We start from the raw sequence: 8,931 nt of genomic DNA, 5'->3' as shown, positions 1-8,931 counted from the left end.
AGCCTCACAGCCACTTACTGGGCCTTGGGAGGGAGTTTGAGGGTGCTGGGGCATGTTAACCCAGCCTCACTGCATGTAACTGGGACTTAGAGTGGAGGCCTGTATTCCTGGAGATCAAAGGCCAGACTGACAGCCACTTACTGGGCCTTGGGAGGGAGCATGGCGGTGCTGGAGGGTGTTAACCCAGCCTGGAGGTCATCAGCCAGACTTAGAGCCACTTACTGGGCCTTGGGAGGGAGTGTGAGGGTGCTGGGCCATGTTAACCCAGCCTCAGTGCCTCATTTTGTGGCTTAGATTGGAGGACTGTAGCACTGGAGGGCAAATGCCAGCCTCAAAGCCACTCACTGGGCCTTGGAAGGGAGTCTGAGGTTGCTGGGCCATGTTAACCCAGCCTCAGTGCCTCATTTTTGGGCTTATATTGGAGGCCTGTAGCACTGGAGGTCAAATACCAGCCTCACAGCCACTCACTGGGCCTTGGGAGTGAGTGTGAGGATGCTGGAGCATGTTAACCCAGCCTCAGTGCATGTTACTGGGATTTAGATTGGAGGTTTGTATCTCTGGAGGACAAAGGCCAGACTGACAGCCACTTACTAGACCTTGGGAGGGAGCATGGGGGTGCTGCATGGTGTTAACCCAGCCTGGAGGTCATCAGACAGACTTAGAGCCACTTACTGGGCCTTACGAGGGAGTTTGAGGGTGCTGGGGCATGTTAACCCAGCCTCAGTGCATCATTTTGGGGCTTAGAGTGGAGGCCTATAGCCCTGGAAGGTCATCAGACAGACTTACAGCCACTTACTGGGCCTTGGGAGGGAGTGTGAGGGTGCTGGGGCATGTTAACCCAGCCTCAGTGCATGTAACTGGGACTTAGAGTGGAGGCCTGTATTCTTGGGGATCAAAGGCCAGACTGACAGCCCCTTACTGGGCCTTGGGAGGGAGCATTGCGGTGCTGGATTGTGTTAACCCCGCCTGGAGGTCATCAGCCAGACTTAGAGCCACTTACTGGGCCTTGGGAGGGAGTGTGAGGGTGCTGGGGCATGTTAACCCAGCCTCAGTGCATGTAACTGGGACTTCGAGTGGAGGCCTGTATTCTTGGAGATCAAAGGCCAGACTGAAAGCCACTTACTGGGCCTTGGGAGGGAGCATTGCGGTGCTGGAGTGTGTTAACCCAGCCTGGAGTTCATCAGACAGACTTAGAGCCACTTACTGGGACTTGGGAGGGAGTGTAAGGGTGCTGGGGCATGTTAACCTAGCCTCAGTGCATCGTTTTGGGTCTAAAAGTAGAGAACAGTTTCCCTGGAGGTCAAAGGCCAGCCTCACAGCCAATCACTGGGCCTTGGGAGTGAGTGTGAGGGTGCTGGAGCATGTTAACCCAGCCTCAATGCATGTAACTGGGACTTATTGTGATGTTAGCCCAGCTTCAGTGCATGTAACTGGGACTTATAGTGGAGGACTGTATCCCTGGAGGTCAAAGGCCAGACTGACAGACACTTACTGGGCTTTGGGTGGGAGAATGGGGGTGATGGAGGGTGTTTATCCAGCCTGGAGGTCATAACCCAGGCTTAGAGCCACCTACTGCGCCTTGGGAGCGAGTTTGAGGGTAATGGGGCATGTTAACCCAGCTTCAGTGCATCGTTTTTGGGCTTAGAGTGAAGGTCTTTAGCCCTGGAGGTCAAAGGCAGGCCTTACAGCCACTCACCGGGCCTTGGGAGTGAGTGTGAGGGTGCAGATGCATGTTAACCAACCTCAGTGCATGTAATTGGGACTTATAGTGGAGGCCTGTGAACCTGGAGGTCATCGGCCGGAGTAAGAGCCACTTACTGGGCCTTGGGAGGGAGTGTGAGGGTGGTGGGCCATGTTAACCCAGCCTCAGTGCATCGTTTTGGGGCTTAGAGTGAAGGTCTTTAGCCCTGGAGATCAAATGCAGGCCTCACAGCCACTCACTGGGCCTTGGGAGTGAGTGTGAGGGTGCAGAAGCATGTTAACCCATCCTCAGTGCATGTAACTGGGACTTATAGTGATGATAACCCAGCCTAATTGCATGTAACTGGGTGTTATAGTGGAGGTCTGTGGCCCTGGAGGTCATCAGCCAGACTTTGAGCCACTTACTGGGCCTTGGGAGTAAGTGTGATGGTGCTGGAGCATGTTAACACAGCCTCAGTGTATGTAACAGGAACTTACAGTGGAGGCCTGTAGCCCTGGAGGTCATCAGCCAGAGTTAGAGCCACTTACTGGGCCTTGGGAGGGAGTGTGAGGGTGCTGGAGCATGTTAACCCAGCCTCTGTGCATTGTTTTGGGGCTTAAAGTGGAGGCCTGTAGCCTAGGAGGACAAAGACCAGCCTCACATTCACTCACTGGACCTTGGGAGGGATTTTGAGGGTTCTGGGGCATGTTAACCTAGCCTCATTGCATTGTTTTGGGGCTTAGAGTGGAGGCCTGTAGCCCTGGAGGTCAAAGGCCAGCCTCACAGCCACTCACTGGGCCTTTGGACTGAGTGTAAGGATGCTGGAGCATGTTAACCCAGCCTCAGTGCATGTTACTGGGATTTAGATTGGAGGTTTGTATCTCTTGAGGACAAAGGCCAGACTGACATCCACTTACTGGACCTTGGGAGGGAGCATGGGGGTGCTGGAGGGTGTTAACCCAGCCTGGAGGTCATTGGCCACACTTCGAGCCACTTACTTGGTCTTGTGAGGGATTTTGAGGGTGTTGGAGGGTGTTAACCCAGCCTCAGTGCATGTAACTGGGACTTAGAGCTGAGGCCATTAGTCCTGGAGGTCATCAGCCAGACTTAGAGCCACTTACTGGGCCTTGGGAGGGATTGTGAGGGTGCTGGGGCATGTTAACCCAGCCTCAGTGCATCGTTTTTGGGCTTAGAGTGAAGGTCTTTAGCCCTTAAAACATCATAAAAAGCTTAGAAGAGGCTGAAAAGCACGTTTCCAGCATGGAGATGTTTGTTTTAAAGCTTCTGTGAAGAAACTAATACAACACTGTTGAAATGACAGTAACAAGTTTAAAACATCATAAAAAGCTCAGAAGAGGCTGAAAAGCACGTTTCCATTATGGAGATGTGTGTTTTAAAGCAACTGTTAAGAAACAACTGTAAACCTGTTTAAATGACATACATTGTAAGAAGATCCTGCAGAGCTACCCCTGTCAAATTGTGCCTCAGTACATATGACATGAGTAAGAGCAGACTCTGGGTGTTTCCCAATGTCAAGGAAGGATCCTCAAAAGCCAGAATTTGGAGGATGCCACGTCATCAACGTCATCAACGCCCGCCGAAGGACCGTTCCAATGTCAAGAATCCTCCGAATTCCTCCAAGGACTCAGTCCTTCATTCATAAAAATTTCCCATAGACAGAGAAGGATGCATATATGTGTATCCTTCGCGGTCCCAAATCACCCACAATCCTATGCGCGGGCCTTTGCCGGCTCGTTAAAAATAATAATAGCGGACCTCAGCGGGAGTTCGAGCGGCATGGCTGACGGTGAAGTTATAATTTAAATCTTTAGTGTGTGCCGTACATTTGTTATCACCGTTAATGTTTTACATTAATGTAAAGCTTAACGCTTTAATGCTTGTACAAATTCCTATAATAATTAGGTAGATACACCCCGAGCTAACGTTAGCTAACTGAACCTATTATATAATATTCTGCTGTTAGCTAGCTAGGTTGCTGTCTTTGTAAAGTTTAATGCACGGTGGCATATTCATCTCTCTTTATATGCCGTTACCGTATATGCGTAACGTTAGCAGAGATTTAGAAAGTTTGTGTGTTTATCACTGGTTGTATCTGTAGACGGGAGGTAACACTGCACCATGTTAACTTCACTAACAACGTTTAACGAAGGCTAACATGTATGAGCACTCCCGTGTAATAACGGTATGTTATAGCATTCATAACGTAAACATCTTTATGTTGTGTTAACTGTCTTTTAACAGGGACTAACGGAGGCGGTCACCAAGGACGGCAAAGCCACGACCAGCAGGGAGACAGAGGCCAAAGAAAGATGTTGAATACATTATTTGCTATATTAAAGATTGTCTTTCTAACAATAAATGCTTTAAATTAACTGGTTTGTCCGTGTCATTAAGTTCTTGGGCGTGTTTATATAATAAACTATTATTGTTACTGTTATTTCCATTACATTTTGACGTGGAATTGTTCTGATGCTGTTGTAACAACTCGTAAGGTGTACATGTTCAAACATTACTATATACTGTACACACAAGTATATTATTCAACATGAAGGGCGATCAGACAGCTGCCGATGATGGTGTTGCTTGCAGACTGCAGACAAGGAGAAGGTTTTAGGTTAGTCAACCTGTCCTGTTATAGTTGCATCACAAGTATATTATACAGGTAAAGTCCACTGTGTAGTTTTCTTCATCATGAACGTAACAACCCTCCCCACTAACACAGAACGTTTAGGGAACGTTAGTTTTTGGTTCTCTAAAGGTTCGTTCGAACCAAACCAAAAGCTAACGTTTAGGGAACGTTCCCTCCTGGTTATAACGTTCTCTAAACGTTAAGAGAACCAACCTAGTGTAACGTTCCCCTGTGGTTGCGCCGTACCTTCAAACAACGTTCCCGTTTGGTTGTTTTTGGTTGTTCTGAGTTAGAATGGTTTGCTGTCACTTGATTTATTCACTCAAAAATGATTCGACTTATAAAATTTAAGAAAGATAAACAGCATAGCATTTATTTTAAGGCTGATATCAATTTAGCTTAAAACAGTACTTTTGCTTGACTTCGTTTTTTTAACTGTCTTAGTGAAACAACTTAAAAGAGGAATTTATCAATGGGACGATTTTCACAACTAAGATAATTCACTTCTTTATTCAGTTTGAAAACCTAACCGTTACAACCCCACACCAGTAGGGGGCCGCTGCTCTGAGCAGACCGATTCTCCCGTTAGAAGAAGAAAAAGCGACGGGACCAGCACCACGCGGCTCAGCTCACGGAGAGGTAAGCGAAATACTTTGCAGTTAAGTTATGTTGTGGGTGTAATGGGAGGGTTTGTGGTTTAACATTAAACTCTTTCCCTCGTATGGCTTTGTTATATTCCGGTTCTAGTCAGGTTGACCAAAAATAAAAGTTTGGCTGAAGTCAACAACTAACTTAAGTTAGTTTTTCAACGTCGTCCGCCATTGTGCTATGCTAGTCATGCAGTGAGCTGCTCCAAGTCTTTTCTGTTTAGTAAACTATTTGTGCACAAACCATGTTCTCAACGCTGAGTTTATGTGTTGAGCCCCAGGTGAGACTTGGAGTAAAGTTTCATGTTGTGTCGAGCCTTCTTAGTGTTTTAAAAATGTTGATTTTGATGCTATCATAGAAGGCCCCTAGCACTCCCATTCAAAAGGGCGAGGCCAGAGTTGGGCTTTAGATGGATTGCATAAATCTTGCACTTTGTTTGCTGCTGTGCACAACGTTTATGCTTTGTTGCATTGTATGTTTTGTGTAATCATGGTAAAATGCTTTCGTTTGTTACAAATAAGATATCCGTTTTCGGTCTTTTTTTTAATTAGTGTAGTACAGTACATAAATAAAGCCAAGATAATCAAAATCCTTAGTCCAGGTAGATCGGCAGCCATCTTGCAACGCACTTTAGCCAGTTATCGGCAAGCTGAGTGAAGGATACAGCAAGGGACGTAATGTGTTGCTACACAGCTGCAGTACTGGCTTTACAAACTAACACTATGCATTTCTGTGGATGCTGTGTCTCCCCATTACAAAGAATCTGGGCTACAATGCAGAAATCTTGTCACGTACAATGTTTACACTGACTGTATACATTTAAATATTTTTGCAATCAGTACAAATTGTATGATCTGTTATTTCAGATGAATCCGGATGGAGACATTTGAGGAGAAGATGGATTAGCTGCTCATGCTCTAAAGGAGCTCCATGGCACCTCCCTCTGCTCCAAATCACAGCGTGCCATTTGCCCAACAGCAGCTGGGCCAAATATCCAGTTAAAAAAATATGGCTGTGTACAGGTAACCTATTGCTGCTATACTATATGTAAATAAATAATTTAATCTGTATGGAACTGCTTTTCTTTCTTCTTTTTTTGCACTACTGGATCACAAATGTTCTCTTAACATAGATTCCTACGCCAAAGCTGTGGACCGGTGTCGGCGGCTGAGGGACACTTCCAGCATCCAGACAGAAGATGCAGCAAGTGTCCAAAAAAGGCAGCGCCGAAGCCCAAGGAGGTTCATGACAGATTCTTCAAGCAATGGTAAGAACTTTATTATAGACTACATTTTTTCACATATTTCAAATCACAGATTTTGCAATGGGTACACACTATATGGTCTCTGTATTACAGATGAATCTGTTGCACGACCAGATAAACTGTCCAGGATGGAGCGTGCGTCTGGAAGCCCTGTCTGTAAGTTAAAATGTATGCATGCATATAAGAAACCAGTCATATTTCTTCACATGGAACCACTGACAGTCAACATGGTGCATATCATGTGATTGTTCTGATGTTTGTCTCTTCCTGTCTTTTTTCAGCTCAGCAGATAATACTTCCTCCACCACCTGCATGTAAGTTTTTTAATATATATTTTGTCTAATATAAAAGAATAGGTTCATAGATTCATGTGCAGGCAACCTATCAACTTCATCTTATATAATAATCATATATAATTTATTTTTATATGTATCAACGCCATGCAGGAAACCAGCTGGTTGCCCAGAGCAGGATTAGTCTTTAGTGACCCTACCACGGACTACCACTTCATCTTGGGACCCAGTTGAAGGTACAGTTGCTTTGATTTTTGCATTTGCAATGAAGTACAATTAAATGGCAAGGATCACTAGAGTAACATAACGTTTTTGTTGTTTTAAACAGAAGAACTCACACAGAGGGAGGTGGCTCAGACATGGAGATCAAAATGAGAGGTAAGACTCAAGTTGCTCACATGTTTGTATGTGTGTATGGAGAGGAGGAACAATATGGAAATTAAGTGGCCATAGTTCTGCCCTAAGACGAACACTATATAATTGCATAAAATCTAATATCTTAACTGAACTGACTTCTCTTACAAAATGAGATTGTACAAGCTCTACACTGTATGCATAATCTGTTACTATATGTTTTACAGCAACTTTTCCTGTCAACCCTCGGTGGTTGTACGGGAGGTGATGCCGTCCGCCGCATGCTGCAGCAAGTTGCAACGAATGATGTCCTGAGACAGTGCAGCTTGCACTGAAGAAAAACAAAGAAAGCCTTCCAGGACCTGGCTGTATGCAGGGTTATAACAGGCAGGTTTTATTTTATTGTTCACATTAGTATTCGGCTTAGCTTGGCTGACAAGAGGTTTTAATTTGACTCATAACTTTGCTTCATTTTGACTTCTACTCTAGCGGCCTGCCGGAAAAACTTCCCTGCGCTGACTGCTGCAGAAGCGGAGGATTTGATTGGGCAAGTTCTGAAGTTTGCCCCACACAGATGGTAAATTTAAGTTCTTCTGCGTTATGTTCATAATAAAGTTCATCCAAAACAAATATTTTGTTAATGTGTTCATTCTTAGTATTACGTGTCTAACTTTTGTTTATTTCTTTATAGGCCAGCTGAGAAGGACTAAGCCATGGAGCCCCTTTTTAACTTTTTTATTAATATATTTTTTTAGTGACTTATTTTGCACACACATCTTTATGCATCTTGCACTACATTTTCACTACATCCTTATCTTTGTTGTATTTTTTTCAGTTGTTTGAATATTAAAGTTTTGAAATGCCATCAAGTTTGCCTGTTCATTCCTTCCTACCAATTTAACTTTTGTATGTATGTACGTGTGTATTTACAGTACATACATACACACAAATGGTATGGGTGTTAGTTTAAAGGTTAGGGGAATCTAAGCTTTTCTTAACGTTCTGGGAACGTTCAATTTTGGTTGTGGGAACGTTCCCTGAAGGTTTGTTTTGGTTGTAGTTTGGTTGTCTGCTGGTTAATTGGAAGGTTTTCTTAACGTTCTGGGTGATAGTATGACTTTTCATGTTTGACACGTGTCAACAGTATTTAATCTTTCTCACTTACAGTTTACTGCATGTCATGCCTGCCTGTGGTAGCTCATTAGCTGGTTAACCTTGTAGTTGCTGATCATATTTTTCATTTCTTGACCTGTAAAATAAGCTAATCTTACATGTATGCAGTAAACTGCAAGCTAATTTTAACAGCTACTTTTCTTTTTTTAAACATGTATACAGATAGCATCTGAATATAATTGTTGACTTATAGTAAATAATTGAAGTTTCCTCTGTCCAGGTCACAATTTGATGGGAAAATAGACCTTGAAAAACTTATTATATACACAAGCCCAAGAACTTAATGACACGGACAAACCAGTTAATTTAAAGCATTTATTGTTAGAAAGGCAATCTTTAATATAGCAAATAAAGTATTCAACATCTCTCTTTGGCCTCTGTCTCCCTGCTGGTCGTGGCTTTGCCGTCCTTGGTGACCGCCTCCGTTAGTCCCTGTTAAAAGACAGTTAACACAACATAAAGATGTTTAACTACGTTATGAATGCTATAACATACCGTTATTACACGGGAGTGCTCATACATGTCAGCCTTCGTTGAACGGGGCTAGTGAAGTTAACACGGTGCAGTGATAATTCCTGTCTACAGATACAACCAGTGATAAACACCAACTTTCTAAATCTCTGCTATTGCTAACGTTACGCATTTACGATAACGGCATATAAAGAGATGAACTTGCCACATTAAACTTTACAAAGACGGCAACCTAGCTAGCTAACAGCCGAATGTTAACTGACAGGTTCAGTTCGTCAGCTCGGGGTGTATCTACCTAATTATTATAGCAATTTGTACAAGCTTTAAAGCGTTAAGCTTGACATTAATGTAAAACATTAACGGTGATAACAAATGTACGGCACACACTAAAGATACT

General features: G+C 43.9%; 1 long non-coding RNA gene across 1 annotated transcript; it reads left to right on the top strand.

The window, feature by feature from the left end:
* Positions 1–4,742: 4,742 nt before the first annotated feature.
* LOC116683358 (uncharacterized) lies at positions 4,743–6,204 on the top strand. The gene is made up of 3 exons (XR_004330544.1): positions 4,743–4,970; positions 5,846–6,001; positions 6,112–6,204. It is a non-coding gene; the product is annotated as an uncharacterized LOC116683358 (long non-coding RNA).
* The last annotated feature ends 2,727 nt before the right edge of the window (positions 6,205–8,931 follow it).

The sequence above is a fragment of the Etheostoma spectabile genome, unplaced genomic scaffold, assembly GCF_008692095.1.
Source record: "Etheostoma spectabile isolate EspeVRDwgs_2016 unplaced genomic scaffold, UIUC_Espe_1.0 scaffold00018946, whole genome shotgun sequence".
In the NCBI taxonomy this organism is placed as follows: Eukaryota; Metazoa; Chordata; class Actinopteri; order Perciformes; family Percidae; genus Etheostoma; species Etheostoma spectabile.
This window is presented reverse-complemented; position numbering and strand designations above follow the sequence as displayed.